This window comes from Zosterops lateralis, assembly GCF_965231275.1.
Source record: "Zosterops lateralis genome assembly, chromosome: 2".
NCBI classification, from domain to species: Eukaryota; Metazoa; Chordata; class Aves; order Passeriformes; family Zosteropidae; genus Zosterops; species Zosterops lateralis.
Genome location: NC_139763.1, coordinates 96904696 through 96916404, shown reverse-complemented (window position 1 = coordinate 96916404; position 11709 = coordinate 96904696).

The window sequence follows — 11709 nt, the reverse complement described above, 5'->3', positions numbered from 1 at the left end:
TTGACAATTATGAGGCCCAAAAGTACCATATCTCTGCCTTCTTATTTTTGCTAATGATAAAATTTGTATCGTTTGAGATCTTGAAACTGATGTTTTGATTGTAAGTCTTTCTTGTTTTAGTAACACGTCACTAGCTTCTAACACAAGATTCTTTTATTATTTCTGGAATAGCTTAACATGGGTGTCTTTCTGCTTTCAGAACCCTCAGAATTCTCTAAGAGTCCTTTAAGTCTCAACCTGATGGACTGAGTTTGCTGAGATGTTTGCTATTCATGTATTTTTTTTTCCTTTCTTAGAACAGCTGGCAGACTTTCTCTGCAGTATCAAGTTTCTGGCTGTATAGGAGCAGGTGTTGATGTTTAAAATGCTGGCATTATGAAATTATGGATTGTTGAGCAGTAACCTGCTTAAGGTTCCACATTATTGCACCTCATGATTTACACCTCATGGTTTTCTTATGCACCTATTTTAGAGCTCCAGAGCACCAGTTTTGAAATTAGGAATCCTTTATAAAGCTTGGAATCATCTCAGTCAATGACAAACCCACTTTTCTCAAAACTCATTAACAGTGACTTGCAGTGCAACAGCTGATGTAATGATGGGTGTGTATAAACAAATCGCTCGTTTCCTGGCAAATATTCTGATATCCCTGCCTTGCCTTCAGGATGGTTACAACTTTTCATTTTTTTTCTTTTCAAAATTCTCCTTTGGTTCCCGTAAAGAGCCTGCAAAAGAGTCATGTGTATGTATAAACTCATACAAGTATTTCTGGCATTTGTCTAGCTTAGTCACAACATATACTGGATTTCCGGGCTGGTGTGCAGAACATTTCTAAACAAAATCACAGTTGTTACGGGCAGTCATATGCTCTCTAAGACAACAAGAGACTATGTCATCATTTGGTCTTACCTCCTGTGTATCGCAAATCATTTTCAATTTTCAGTAAGAGCAGAAATTGCCTTTAATAAAAGTTTTTGAGTGGAAAGGTCCTGTCCAATTACTGTTTGAGTCTCAACTGGTGGTCTTTATTTCTTCAATTTTTATCCTTCCTTTGTACTGAAGAGCAGAGTACAGCTGTAAGTTGATCTGAACAGCAAGGAGAGATCTACTGCTTTGACTTTCCTCCATATGGTACTTGTTCAAGGAATTTGATCCACAAGTGCTCAGTGCTGTAATATTTCCCTGACAAGATAGATTTTGTCTGTGTGCACAATAGGACTGCGTGTAAACCTTGCACAATGGAAGACAGGTTCAGTTCTGGAAATACACTGAGGCCAGCAGACCCATTCACACTGTCCTCTTTGCTCACCTGAACCTGCAGGGACATTAGCTTGGGATCAGTCCTGTTCTTGGATACTATTTTCTCATTAGTATCTCCTTTTGGTAGGAGAAGGGTTATGGATCACTTGCAAAGCTTGTCCATCATGAAGAGTAAGTCATGAGGGATAATAATGTGGAATCTTAAGCAGGTTACTGCTCAACAGTCCATAATGGTTATAATGCCAGCATTTTAAACTTCAACACCTGTTTCTATAGGCAGAAACTTGGTACTGCAGGGAAAGGAAGCTGTTCTAAGAAAGAAATAAAAAAAAAATGTACCAAACATCTCAGCAAATTCAGTCCCTCAGGTTGGGGCTTACCTGAGGGGAAGGAATCTCAGGAGAGAGTGTCTAAAGCCTTACTAAAGTTGAGATGAACATCTGCCAGTCTTCCCTCATCTACCAAGCTAATCAACATTGAAGAAGAAGATTTTCAGGCTTATTAAGCATGGTTTCCCCTTCATAAATCCATGTGGACTACTCCCAATGAAATTCATGTATCTGGAAATGATTTCCAAGATTAGTTCCTCCTCACCTTGTTGTGAACTGGCTTCCTGGTCCCTAGATCCTCCTTCTTGCCTTTCTTGAACAAGCAAGTGACACTTATTTTCTTCTGATCATGGGGAATCTCTCTTGATCACCACAACCTTTCAAAGATATTCAAGGGGGGTCTTACATTAGCCAGCTTTCTCAGGATTCATGGATTCCTTCCATCAGGTTCCATGGACTTATATACATTCAGTTATCCTGCTGAGGAATATTCCTTGAGTTATTCCTTGCATCTAGGCATGATTAGATAATCAGTTCCACTGTGTTTCTAGTAAATCAGCATTACCCCCTCTTCTTTATATAGAAATACACAAATACATAAACTCACAAGACGCCAGCATCCTCTTGTAGACTTTTCTGCTCTCTAATCAAAGATCTTCCTTAAGAGATAACTTAAACTTTATTTTCAGAAGCATTTCATAGTATTCATATTATTAAAATGTTATTAGAAGTAGTTACATGGAAAAGCTCCAGATACAGAAAAAGACACTACTGTAATAAAGACTATTAGGATAATATTTTGGTCAAATCCTTGTTGGCTTTTTCTTAACACTTTTTAAAAGAAGTTCAAAACAGAAGCATAATGAGACAGGAGTAGTTGTCCTGTATATTTTTGATTAGCCTTTAAAATTCAGCTAGAAAGAGAAAAAAATCAGCAAAAATCTCACAAATACCTTTGTGGGACAAACATCAGACAAGGGTCACAAGGATCAAGAAAGAGGGAACAGGATTCACACCAGAGATCGATAGTCTGTTTTCATTAACTCAGCTGCTGCTTCTAACTCCTTTTTGCCATTCAAAGGACGCTGCAAGCACTACTTAAAACATAGGATAGTCTGGGATTCCTTCTGTGTCCTGTAAAAACCTAATAGACCTACTGATGGATTATGGGTTAGATAACTGGATAGTGAGGTGGTTTGAAAACTTGCTGAATACCTGTGAATTTTTAAGCATTTGAACTTGAATGTCTTAAATAATGTGTCTGCCCTAGGTTTTTGAGAGACAGGAATGAAGCGGAGTGTGGTCAGAGGAGAATAGTTCTTTTGCAAAAGCCTTAGTTGTTTCAAACCAAAACTGCAAGTATTTTGATAGTTATTCATTGGATGAAGGCTGAGGGAATTAATTGTTATGTTCTAAATCCAGGACATCTTTGTTGCAGTTTATTAGTTTATTTTGACTTTTGGCAACCCACAAGGTGAATATTCAAAAAATGTTTTAAGTATTACTTTACAGAAATCTGCCTACTATAGTAAATTTCTTCATCGCAGTGTTAAAAGGAAGGTAAGAAAAAATTCACAATGCAACAGAAGGGCGATTGCCCTTACATCAATAAAGCAGAGCAAGCATAAAATGAATGCTGTAAAATGAGCGTGTAAGGGACATGCTGGTGACTAAATAGATTTTTTTCTTGTGCTTTTAGAAAAGGAAAAGGTAAGATGAATTAAAAAAGAAAGATAAACTTAGGCTCACATAACCAGGTGGATATATTTGAAATATTCATTTTGAATATGGAGATCTCAAGCCATGCATTTCATGCACATTTTTGTGTACTAATTTTAATATTCATCCAGCCACGCACTGCCCTGCTGGGGAGAACCCTGACCTGTGCCTGAAGTTGTAACTTTTGACTTCATTCTTTTGGTTGGTGTTGGAGAAAATAAAAGCCCTCTCTTCCCTGTCTCCCCTGCCCCAACCCCTTCCCTCCATGAGCTTGATAATGCGTTGAGTAACAGTTGGCAGCTTTGTTAGTTGTTTTGAAAGCTAAAAAAACCCTTTTTGTACCTTAGAGACTAAATGCTGTTTGTGAAATAAGTGATGCTGTATGCTTTGTCAGTTTATTGGCTGCTTTCTCACATGCTCTTTTGGAAAATCCCTGTAGTCCCCATGCACTTCTTCCCACCATTCCCTTCCCCTGCTTGCACACTACAGCAGATACCTCTAGTTTTTCTATTGTCATGTTGCTTGAAGAGCTTTTGTCTTTCAGCATCCAAATGCTGCTCCCAGGGGGCCTTCTAGAAATTGTTCACCCTGACTCATGTGAAACTGAGCTAAATCTCTTCTGATCAAAAGAGTTTAAAACTGTTTTTCTGAGAAAATGATGTCTGACACTGTAATTTCCATTTGAAAACAGCTAACATCTGTGGAAAGTGCATAACCAATGCCTGAGGAATTTCTGCGAATTAAGTCCATGTCATGTTTGACTTTTTTCAGTTCTCCTATAGAAGAAAAGGGAGGGTGGGGGGAACAGGGAGAAGAAGCCTCTGACCAAAGACTGAGATAATTTTGGTTTCAGCATACCCTGAGAGTATCAAGAGGTTGTCTTTCCTTCTGCTGTTTTTCTCTATTTTTGGGACTGCTCTACATTTGCAGCACTTGTTCCCTTGTCACTGGTTCACTGAGGGTGAGCCAACATCTTGAATACTGAGTTAAGAATTCATTGATTGAGTAGATTAACTCCATCTTTGTACTGATCACACAATACCACTGATGATGTGGTAACTTAACTACTTTCAGTCATCATTGTTCTCAAATTCTTAGGCACATGGCAGATGGCAGAATATTTTGCTGTTAAAGGAAAGGCTTGTTAGAAAATGTATGCCTGTGTACCCATGTGTAGTTAATCAAGAGGTTTACCTCCATCTACTAAATGATTCCAGTAGCCAAGACTGGATTGTAATTTGGTACAGTAGCAAAACTGATGTGCATTATGTTATTCTGTAACATTTTTATACCATTCCAGGAATTCCGTTTGCAGACTTCTGAGAGCTTTTGATGCCCTTTTACGTTCCAGATTTTCTAAACCAAATCTCTTGGTATTATCAGAGTTGTTATAAATTATACAGGGGAATGCAAGCTATGTAGCTGTTCTGATGCTGTCCAAAGGCCAGACACATCCCACTAGTAATTTGAAGTCTTGAGTACTTTCCTGAGTTGGCCAGCGAAACTTTCATCCACAGCGAAGCACGTACCTTGCTTTAATTGATAAGTGATTTCATCATGTAATGAGAATGGGAGCCATTCAGTTTGGACAAAACATGACTTCTTTGAATATTAATTATTTTGCACATCTGTCTTTTCATTTTCTCATCAAAAATAAACTAAGAAATGGTGGTACTGTAAATCTTTTCTGCCTTTACAGTCTGAAGAGTTTTCTTAGCAAGTGGTATTATTTTCTCTCTAAGTTTTGATGGTTTATCTTACTCCACACTCAAAGTAGGAAGCATCCTCTGTTTGTCAATTCTTTTTTAAAGCTTCTCTGTGCAAAAGCATGTTTAGCATCTGCTTATAAAGGTAAGAATGGCACAGGTGAGATCAGAATATATTTCCAATTTCATAGGTATGTGACTATGACTGAAAGGAGATTTAGACCATTTGAGGACTACTATTGCTCCTGGTCTGGAATGCACAGATTTGTAGTTAAGATTCAGAGATTAATTTTCTCACATTATGCCAGTAAGTAGCTTTTAACTAAAATAAAAAGAGAGATTTTTCCCCTGTGCACTGGAGAGAGTATAGCAAGATATTTTTCATGTAAAAAAGAAGGAAAAGATAACACATGAATGAATCAAACCCACAAATTCTCTTCATATTCTCTATTCATTTTAATTACAAGATTAAAATTGAAAATCAATGCAGGCATATGTTAACGTTTTTTCCATATGTCTTCAACTAGTACTTCTCATGATGGAATAGTTTGCTTTTTCATTGGTGTAGCAAATATAGAGTTTATTTAAGAACTTCTGTTTTTTATATTAATTGGTGTAAATGTATTAATATTTTTATTTGGAACAAATGTAATTTACCAAAATTCTTATTTTCTTTTTAGGCTAGGGGATAATCATTCATGTGGTTGTTATGTGGCTTCTTGTACCTTGCCAGTGAAGGCTTTATACTGTCATGTATTAGCCATCCAGTTTTGTTTTTATGGTGTTTCGTGGGTTTTTGTAATTTGAGAGCAGGTCAGGGTCCTCTGCAAACACCTCTGTGGTGAGCTGGTAGTGACTGCAGCCAGGTGTCAATACTGTAAAATGAACATGATGCTCAGAGTTCTCATTTGTCTGCAGGGACACCATGGATGAAGGGCTTGAGAGAGGAAGTCTCCTTTCTTGGAGAATATCCTTACATTCTATGACTGATGCAAACTGGCAGAATACAGTTACTGAACTAGTAAAGTATTTGTCTAGTGATTAAACTGGAATTCATAGTTGTGGGTCATCTGGCACTCTCTGCTCAATTCAGGAATGCTTCAAAATTGTGTGCTTCAAAATACTCTGTGCTGTCAACCTCTCTCTGAAAATACAGAAACAATAATTTTGCAGGAAAAGGTTTTGAAATAAGCCCTAAGTTTGCGTGCATGCTTCTGTGTGTTTACTTGTGTTTGCTGTAACAGAAACACAGATGCTGATATTTTTTGATAAATTGTAGTATCAACTGTTACAAAAATACCTCACTGTTGCACAAGAAGAGATTTCCAAAATGTACTATTACAACTGGGTGTACTCCAGAGAGTGTCCATGTCTCTGTAGCTGTTCCCAGCTCTTACAGATCGTCTGAGCTCTTGAAAACTTGCACTTTGGACACTATATCTGTGTTCCTTGAAAGTTTTTCAAGATCCTGAGGTAAAACCAGGTTCAATAGGTTCTACATATCTTCACAAAAAAAAAAAAAATCAATTTTATATGAAAGAAGAGTCTTGCCGGATTTTAAACTAGCAAAGAAAACAGAATTCAGTTTCTCTGCTCTTCAAATTATAAGACAGTTCCCAAACTCTAGGTTTCCCAAATACTAAGGATTTTTTAAGGTAAATTACATTAAAATGGGCATGTGATAGCTCTTCTGTGTTGCATGTACCTTTTCATTTGGTGTAAAGGAGACTGCTAAATTTCTTTATCTGTCAATAGTATTTTAAATTTAGAAGCTGAGCCTGATTTGCCTGTGATAGTATTTAATGTGTGATGTCTCCTGGTCCTTATTTCAAGCCATGGACCCTTGGTTAAATTTTCTCCCCTCTGCCCAGCTGCAAAGGGGATGAGTGAGTGGCTTTCATGGGTACCTGGTACCTGAATCAACCCACAACACCACTGCTGGCCATTTGGTCCACAAAACCAGGTTAATACCAGTATTAAGTAACTGTTGTTCTGTCTTGAGCCTTAAGCAAGGATGTTAGGCCTGATTAGACACTGTTTGACCATACAAAGCCATTTCTTTCAGGCTGTGCTTTTTGCTAATGCTAAGCACAGTCCTTGACGTAAAAGAAATCTTCTAACACACATTTGAGAGCTACCTGTGGAAATGTGGTTACTGTTCATTTTTGAAGTGAAACATTACCCCTTTCCTCTGCAGATAATGTGCTTTGGCACATGTTTCAGACTTGTTTTGATTAGATTTACAGTTGTTAAATACTTGCTTCAAGAGTGTCATGCAAATAATTTTATTCTAAAGACAGTATTTAGAGTTTATTTAATCCTGGGTTTAGTTTTCTTCACATAAATTGTACATGCACTGTTACTTTAATCTTCATGTAATATAACTTTGTAATTTTTATCCCTGGACACAGAGGACAATTATGACAAGTAAACACATGAATTTCATATTAATATGTAAAAGTTCTTTATAATAGATATGATGTGTACTTTAGAACAATGTGTTTCTGTTACTCATTATTATATGCTCTTTAGCATATGCCTTTTTCAGCTTAAAATGAAGTGTATATTTCATAGTGCTTTTTATATGTTTAAATTCTGTGCACAGTAGTGAAAAGCAATGACATTTGAATGTTATTCACAATATTCTGACTTAGATAAGCCTGCTGATGTTGAGTGCAAACTAATGTTGCCAAATTCAGCCAAAAAGTTTCTGGAATATGTGTTTTAGGCCAAAATGACTCATAAGAAGAGAGGAAAAAACATGAATTATTTCCCTCCTGTCTTTGCATGCATTCATCAGATCTGTGCATCCTAGCCAAAGAACTAATTTTCTTATGCCAAGAAAATAATATCTTTTAATAAAACTAAGAATCTGGTCATCTTCCTCCATATAACTTTGAGATGACTTCTCCGCTTTTCATAAAAGTTAACAGTGTTTTGTTTTTCTTATTTGCTCTAGTTTTTGCAGGGCTTCCTCTGGCTTTTTGTCAGAATATTTGAAAGACTGGTGTAGAGAAAGGGAGGAGGGAAGAGGGAAATAAGCACAGTTTAAGGCTGCACCTGCTGTCTCTAGAGTGGGCCACATTCAGTACTGAGCTGCATTTAATTCAGTGCCCCCACTGTAGGGAGGCACAATTTAAACTTTATTTTTTCTTTTTCTGTGATGAATTGAGCCAGCAGCCATGGGGAGAATAGATTTTTCTATTTCAAGTAAAAGAGCACAGGCACTTGTACGCTTTTGTGCATTGCCTTGATACAAGAGCAGTTTGCTCTCCCTCCATTCTGTCCTTGGTTATGCTGGGAGGTGTCATGAATTAACCAGGGGAAAACCCCAACCCAAGGGAAGAACCAGCAGGGTTTGGTAGCTCTTGGGTTTATTTTGGTTGTTTTTTATTCGAGATTCTAAGGCTGGTGTTTTGTGTGGGCACGAAGGGAGTGGTTTTTTTTTTTTTGACTTCTGAAGGATTCAGGGTTTGTTGTCTGACTCTGTGTCTTTGTGTTTTGTGTTGAGCTTGGTGTTTGGTGTTCAGCACGAGAATGATGAGGAGTCTCAAGGTCTTGGTTTTTTGCGTTGTTTATTAGTTCTTATTTTACAATTTTTTGTGTCTAGCTAAGATGTTCACAGCAGCTTGGACACGATGTGATTCTTAGTGTCCGGCCAAGGTGTTTTTAGTAGCTTGGACACGAAGAGAATCCCCCTCGTGATGGGAGGTCGCTACTTCTTATATAGATAACTACATACCCATTGTTTACAATTTTATGCCAATGTCTATCACTTATACTAACAGGGTCATGTCTACTTTGATCTAATCTATTGAAACTACTTTGTGCTTATGTCACTACAGAAGATGGATGCCAAGGGAGAAGAAGAAGAACTTAGGGCACCGCCCTAAAATCACTATTTTGTCCTCTTGCATTTACATTCTAAAAATTCTAAATTACAAAATCTTCTGCACGGTGATAACTACACTACTCTCTGTAACACTTTTGTGATTTGCAATTCTTCTCTCAGTTGGATATTTTTCTCATGGACCAAAATCTAAGATTGTGTCTTCTTGGGCTTTGTGCTAGGCAAACCCCCCTGCACAGGCTCTAGACCCTCTTTTTTGGGTCCCAGGCCTCTTTACTGAGGTCTGTGACTTCCCAGGGGGATGCCCTGGACTCCAACAGGTAGCAGCCACTGTCAGTGTCTGGGTACGTGGAGGAGCAGATGGAGCAGCAGCAGCAGCAATCTTCCCAATCCTGCCTCTCACTAGGAGACAATTTATTATGCCATGTAGAGCCACACCTCGTTCTCCCGCTGGTGCTCTGTTGGAACCCTGGAGGCTGAAAATTCCAGGCTTTCTGAGCTGAGGGGTGCTGACCCTCGGGCAAGCACCACACTTGACTTGAGGCCTTGGGACGGGCTCCTGAGCTGGAGTGACAGCACTGGGGGTGTGGGTGTGTACTCTGAATGGTACTGTGTGTGTGATCTCTCAGGGTGAAAAACTTAGATTTAAGATTTTAGTATATAGTAAGTCGACACTTATAGGTGTCGAAGTCCTTCTTCACCACCTTCTTCTTCCTTCTTCACGGGTTTGGGTAGTTTTCTGTAACTGGGTGGAAAAGGCCTGCACTGTGGGCCTTGGGCGGTCATTACTGGGTCAAACCCATAAATAATATAGGTCTCATCTTGTTATTGGGTATTTGGGGCTTAAATAACCCTGGAAAGAGTTAGAAGCACTCTATTTCACCTTCGTTTCCTAACTTGCTCGCTGGAGCTCACGCCTCGTCAGGCTGTACATAGATAAGAAAAAAGAAACATCCCAGTCCTAACTCCACGTCTCCCTTTCCCGTGACTTAATCCTGACCTCGGCGGCCGAAAAGAAAACCAGAACTGTCACAGCGCTACAACAGCGGGTTCTGCCGACCCCTTGGGAGCTCTGCAGGGCGCCAGGGCCGGGTTGTGGAGCCGCCCGCTGCCCCATTCCCGCTGTCCCATTCCCATTATCCCCGCTGTCCCCCGGCCGCCCTCTGGTGGCCGCCGGCGGCAGCGCCCGCAGCGCTGGGAAGGGCCGCTAAGGAAAGAGCCAAAGGGAAAGGCCCAGGGCACAGGGAAATGGTGGGGGTGTTGGGAAGTCGGGAAGCGTCTTCTATCTCTTTGATGGAAGCCAGAAGTGCTCGGTTAGAACGCGGCTGAGCAATGAGGAAGCGGTAGTGTAAGGGCACAGTAGTTTGTCCTGTGGCACTAATCCAAAATAAGCTGAATCTGTATCAGATACGTGATATGACATGTGTGGCGTGTGGTATTTATTCCTGTACAAACCCACTGTAATATAACTTGGCAGACGTCAGAGAAATCAATCATGAGCACCTCATTGTTATCTTCAGAGGTGAGTGCTTCTGCAGATCTGTGATACAGACAGAGCTCTCTTCTTCAAAATAGAATTGCCAATGGCACCGACATTCATGTTCTAAATGTATAAACAGATTTTATATCCTATCCTAGTGTATAGTAATAGACTCCAGACTTCACATCTGAGTTCACTAATGTGGACTGTGATCTTACAATATCTTCACAAATCTGAACATATTGTGGAAAGAGATTGAAATAGACCAGGATGTGCTGACTTCTGCAAAGGAAGATTGTAATGGAGTATTGAAAGACCAATACTTGGTACAGCATGGATTATGAAGGCCACTTTCCAAAGCAATCTGGGGCAGGACTGGTGCTTAAAGTCTTTGCTCATATTTTAAGCACGTATAGAATAATTAAATTATAATTGAGAATAATTTAGGCTATCCAAAATTCATTCTAGTCACAGGAAAATCAATATATGCTAAGATATTTTTGATTCATGCAAGTACTCTGTTAAAGACTCATTACTGTCACATGCCTTTTTGTGTTTTGCTCTTTGCTTCTGCCTGCATTTCAAGTTAATCAGATCATGTTTAGGCAGACAATGATAAGTATTTAGAGATATGATGGTAGGAAAGGCAGAGACAGAAGGGGTTTGGAAGGAATCTTCCAAGGTAATCCAATAATAGAGAGACTGTAATTGTGTTAATTATCTCAAGTGGCACAAATGTTTTGATAAAAGAGGAGAATAAGATAGTTTTCTTCACAGACAGAAGCAGTGTCTTCAGTACTTAGTAATTACATAGTGCTTCAAAGGCCAGGCTGGGATTGTGCTCTAGAGGCTTGATGAGGTTAGGCAGATTTATTTCCGTTAAGGTGTAACAATGAAGGGGAAACCTTCAGGTGAGGAACACATTTGATGTGTTGAGTGTTTGCTTAAAGGAGCCGGTTTCTTGATAGTGTTTTAAAATATAAATTGTAGCACACATCATGTGTTTGGATGGAGCACACATCTACCAAAGTGGTTCACAGAGACTGTGATCAAGTATCTGGCCAAGTAAGTGGTTGGATGCTTGGGCTCAGAGGACAGTGGGTTGTGGATCATACTCTACCTAGATGAGGATAACAAGTGGAGCACCACAGATATCTTAGGACCTATTCCTTTAATATCTTTATCAGTAACCTGGAGTGGCAGAATGGGCTCTTGTCAGGTTACAGGTTACACAATTTGGATGATCTCTTGATACTCTTTATGGTAGGGCTGCCATTCAGAGGGACCTCACCACACTGGAGGGATGGGCTGACAGGGACGTTATGGAATTCAACAAGTACAACTGCAGAGTCCTGTATCTGGGTG